We start from the raw sequence: 5,598 nt of genomic DNA on the forward strand, positions 1-5,598 counted from the left end.
AAAATAAATCAGTCAAAACAACAGCCGCCCGACAAAAGTTTTCTTAAAACAAGTTCAACTCATCACTGTACTCGCTAACGAGATTCCACCCCTCTCCCCACCACCCCGTGAAAAAGCCACAATTTGCGAGAGAACATTCTATTAGCGGGCATTTGTCAGCGAAGCTCCGGTGTCGGTTTTACGCGGTGAGCAACTGTGGCTAGGGGGTAATGATAAAGAGGGCGAGAGGTGGCGAGTTCGGAAACGGAGGAGTAAGAGAGGAAAGGCTCGTTTCACGGGACATTAAATTCCGACGGGACAGTGTGTATACAGTCGATGGCAAAAATTCATGGATATATCGTCTTGTTTAAAAATGAAAATTACGAGTTTTTTCTTGCGCCTTCTGAGGAATTACTCGTCTCGATTCGAAAAATTCGAAAAACGAGGGAAATCGAGCCCCTCTTGGAACTTTTTTTATTTTTCTTTTGAACACGATAAAATAATTGTTAAACTTCAAAAGCTTCAAATGCTTCGTTCGTGTTATACTTAATTTTTCTGTGATTGGAAATAATGAAGAACTAAAACACGCGTATGGATGAATATTTTTATATTTTTTGCACAATATGTATCTTGTATAAGAAGGAAGACAAAAAATAAAATATAGATTGTAACAAATTTGAATAAAATCTCAAATATAATAATATAATATTCAAATATAATTTGAATAATATCTCAAATATGCAGGTCATTTTACAACAAATGATCAATCACGAAATCATCTACATTTAAATAAACTTATTTTTTTATGAGATTAATAGGATGTGAATATACAGGATCCATTATTGATCTTGTAATTTCATTTTGATCCAAGATAAATGCTTGAAAGCATAATGCAACTATTCAAATTCACGTATTTTTTGGTATATACATCACATTTAATTTTTGGAATAGAATGATTATTTGATTTAACACTTGGATACTTAATAACAATATAAACGATGAAATAGCACACATGTGCTTCTTCTATAGTACTAAGAAAAGACTTTTGTAACCGATTGTGTGCAGATATTCTTAAAAGATTGTTGCATGCATGTGGGAAGAAGAAACGTGCAGAGGGGGTTGAAATGGATGAGGAGAAAATAGCGGTCCAAGTTTTCCTCCGGTAGAGGATGAAACCTAGCGACGTGTCAATCGAGTGTGAAACGTTCGATTTCGTGATTCGAGAAGTTTTCTCTTCTCGTTTCCATTACGTCACCGGGTGCCCGATCGTTGGATTTCCTGAATGCCTCCGCCAGACGACCGACGTCGCCCGTTCACGACCATTTCTCTCTCTCTCTCTTTCTCTCGTGAAAATAATTCCATCATTGGTCATCGTTTACCCAAAATTAATTTATCGATTGAAATGAATTTATGGACTTTGTTTCTAAACAGTTTGAAAAGTTTGCAATAAACAAGGATTGAATAATTTATCTCAATGCTGTGAGAGAAAAATGTCGAAATATCAAGGAAAGGAGCTTTCGATAATTGATTCATTTCATGTGAAAAGAGAAACTGGAAGAGGTTAAACGATTATTCAATTACCAATGTTTGAATCAACATCCATTTTAAATATTCGACCACTTAATTCACTCCACTTTCTTTCCCCCGAGAGTTGGGAATGGATCGCGTAACCATTAAGACGTCTTCTTAAGATAGAAATCGCTTTAAAAAATCGCTAAAAATCTCTCGATGCTCGCTTTTCCTCGAGGGAAGCTTCTTTCGACGAGCAGAGTAATTAAGGGCAGTGTGTCGATGATCGAACTTAACCCAAGAAAGGGCGCATCGATCGATCTTGACGCCACACTAGATTAATCGTAAGGGAGGGAAGCATCGTCTGGATTTGAATGGTACAAATTGAAACCCTTGTAACTTCCTGGTTGTCGGGGAGACGAGGGCTTTCGGAACTTTGGGAACGTGGAAATTCGCAATTTCGCAAACTCGATGAACCCTGGCTCGAGACGTCCAACGGATCGTGTGTATGTGTGTGTTACGTGTGTGTTACGTGTGGGATATTTTTCAGAATTTGTGTTATCTTTCGAAAGGAAGGTACAATATAATTAAATAATATCATTAACTAGAATTTGGCTTCGGAAAAAATTCATTTATTCCGGAATTGGGTTAAAATATTTCATTTGGAAATTGTTGAAATTTCCTCTTGTTGAGAAAAGTCAATCTATTATTAAATTGAGAATCAAATTTATATTCCCTGTGTATATTAAATATTCTATAATAATTGTAATATTTATTGTCTCATAGATTCCTTGTAAAAGTCTGAGACTAAAAATAACAAGGGATGGATTAATATCTTAAAAAAGTGGGGGAAATCATTCTTGAAATTTATTATTTCTAAATAATCAGAAATTGGAATTATTTATATATATATAGGAGAATTATACGTGTATATATGTTTGTGAGGAACCTATATGAACCGCTGAACTATGACATCCGCAAACTCAATAGCCTCAGACATGATGAAAACCCGTAACACGACACACGAGCAATGAAACATAGACACGTTCTCTCCTGGGTCTGGTCCCTACGTTGACCTGCATCACCACCTAGTAACATCCGGTTATCAAGGTGAACTGGATGATGGAACTCCTGGGATCCTGAGGCTAGATCCCAGATTCCTTAGTTCTGACATCACGCTCTTTTTTTTTTCAATTTCACGTCATTAGATCGTCTCCTCCTTCCCAAAGAAAGGCAAGTTAAATTAATTAAATTTCTTAAGTCTTAAAAATTACAAAAACTCCCGTTGAAAATGATTTCCAAATATATAATTAATCAGAAAATTATTGAAATTTAGAATTTTAATTTGAAATTTTTTATTTTCTTATTACAATATATTCTCTAATATGCTTGCGTAACCTCTCTCCCTCCTCCCCTTAAGAAACGAAAAATAAAAAAAATAGGAGAAATTTTCGAACGATTCGTCGCAATTAAAATCCATATCATCAATACTTGAAGTTAACAATTAATAACATTTTCAAAGATCGAAGGAAACGGGCAAAGGAGATAATCGACATAATAGGCGGCAATGGCTGCGTAAAACGTGCGCCAAAAAACGGGATGGGATCGATCCGGCCCGGTTTACGTAAACGTATTGACGTCACGTGAATGCGGACACGTTATCGGATTGAGGCATTGCTGCGTCGTTACGTAACATGTGAGCAGAACGGCGAGTTCCACGACGACAGGATCGTTAATAACCTCGCATTACAGCTTTCGCCGCGATATACGACCGCCTCAACCCCCGCCTCCAAGGAGGAGGAGGAGGAGGAGGAGGAGAAAGAGGAGAGTTCCCTATTTTACGGCGAATTAATTATCAACGGCCGCTCCCTCCTCCTGTGGAAGAGGAGAGACGCCAGTTTCATGGACCGGGCGATGAAGGCTGGGCCGGAAGTACGATGGAATTACGGGACCCCCACGATCGCCACTCTGATAAATAATTCGAATTATTTTTCTGAGTGGATACCGGAACTTGGACTATTTACTTTTATTTTTTTTTAGGACGATTACTCAAGAAGATGATAATGAGAATAATGGAAAGTGTCAGTTTGAGGATTTATCGATGCATTAATTTATTATTTCGATTAAAACGGATTGAAAAATTGATTTTTAATTTTCATGGGCCACTGTGGAGAACGTCCATCGATCGAAAGTTTCTTTATGGAATGATCATTAAAAGGTGAAATTTGATAATATTATTTTTTTGTTATTATATTTATTAGTTGTAATTTTCTGTTCGATTTCTTTTTAAATTTCCATGAGACGGGGATAAAATATGGAACGACGAGCTTCTTATGGTATAACGGATGATGTATAACTAAAATCCTTGGCTACGGCTACAGGATTTGCTCGCGAGAAGAGTTGACTTATCCAAGATCAATTTCGCAAACTGAATCGCTTAACTTGCTCTATTTCTGTTATCATAAGTCACGTAGATTCTGTTGCATAACCGCGTATCCATCGATCCGCTCTTTTCATTGCGCGTACATTTTTATCTCGTGTGGTAGCAAAGATTATAATCAAAATTAACGTATACTGAAAATAATATATTGCATCCAGTGATATGTAATAACGATGCATCGAAAAATATTTCTATAATTAAAGATACGTAATTTATAAAATATTATTAAATTTTTTTCTGATATTTTTTAAAATTATTCCAGCAGATAAAATTACGCGCGATATGATACAAAAAATTATAATATTAATATCACGGTTCACCCTGTATATCCCGCTATTGTGAAATATATCTAATTCCACGCGACTTCTAAGTCAACGTTCTGACTGGGTGTAGGAAGTTTCAACGAGCCAGACTGGTTCCAAAGTTGTACAAAGAAAAGACCAGCAAAAATATCTAACAATGGGAACGTGATAAGTACGCGTTAGATTGTCTTTCTTCGTATATCCGGTCTGTTTGAATTTCCATTAAAAATCTTTTATTTTTTAATAAAGAAAAAGGAAGAAGCAAAATTGAAATCGGCTGTAAAATGATGCTGTAAAGATGTGTATTTTGGAATTCTCTGTGAGTCAGAAACAAAACAGAAGGGAATAGAATCAAATTTTTAAAGAGTAACGAACTTCAATCGAAAAAAAAAAAAAATAAATAAATAAACTAATCAGAAATATTTGATGAAAAATATCCTACGTTAACGATTGAGCGAAATACCAGAAATGCTTGATCTCCCTTGAAAAACTTCAATTTAATCGGCGGACAATAGCCTCGTAGCGGCACGAGTATGGGGGGAACGCAGATGGAACGAATAAAAATAGAGGGGAAACGTCGAATTTTCGAAAACTGTGAAATTTCTCGAGATGAATGCGCGCGGTGATAGAGGAATCGACTTTAATATCGAGCGGAAAATTCGTTCATGGGCCGACGGGCAGAAAAATCAGAGAGAGAAAGAGAGGGAAGAAGTATGAAAAAAGAAAAGAAAAAATAAAAAAAAAAAGAAGGCGCCACGGATGATAGCGTAAAAAATCCAAAATAGATGAGACGGGTTGGTCTTCGTCGATCCCTGAAACGTGGGATAAAAATCAAAAGAGGGGAGAGAAAAACGGGGAAAAAACACGATAAAGAGAGAAAAAAAAAAAAAAAAAAATGAAGATAGAATGAAGCGCGACGAAGGAGGGAAAAACTGAGCCACGTATGCAACGTGGCTGGAAAACTAATTGAAGCTTCAATTGGCAAATAAATTGGCTCGAATTTCTATTCGCGAGTCTTTTTCGTTTCCACCGTTTTTCGCCTGGATTCCGCGTTTACCCGCCAATTTCGCGGGACAAAGTAGCACGGTGTGCATCAATCACCCCGGTAAACCCTGTGAATTTCACCCGTTTCCGGCTCCCTTTGTGCGTTCCAAGAATGAAACACGGTTTTGGTGCACACGGTGATCGTAATTATTCGAACGATATAACTTTTCAACTACGTTTAATGGATTTCTGTGCAATTTTAACGTTTACGGCGTTTCACTTCGGTTTTTAAATTGTGTTCACTTGTAAAATTGATCGTGAACGAGGGTCTTTTTTTTTTTTTTGTTTTTCCCAGCTTTGTGTTTTGTGGTACTTTTCTTTTTT

At 36.7% G+C, this 5,598-nt stretch overlaps 1 protein-coding gene across 7 annotated transcripts in view; it reads right to left on the minus strand.

Annotated features, from left to right (window-relative positions):
• LOC102675286 (tropomodulin) overlaps positions 1-5,598 on the minus strand; it is an 87,533-nt gene that overhangs the window by 3,661 nt on the left and 78,274 nt on the right. The gene's annotated exons all lie outside the window — the stretch shown is intronic.

This window comes from Apis dorsata, unplaced genomic scaffold, assembly GCF_000469605.1.
Source record: "Apis dorsata unplaced genomic scaffold, Apis dorsata 1.3 scaffold_591, whole genome shotgun sequence".
Taxonomy (NCBI): domain Eukaryota; kingdom Metazoa; phylum Arthropoda; class Insecta; order Hymenoptera; family Apidae; genus Apis; species Apis dorsata.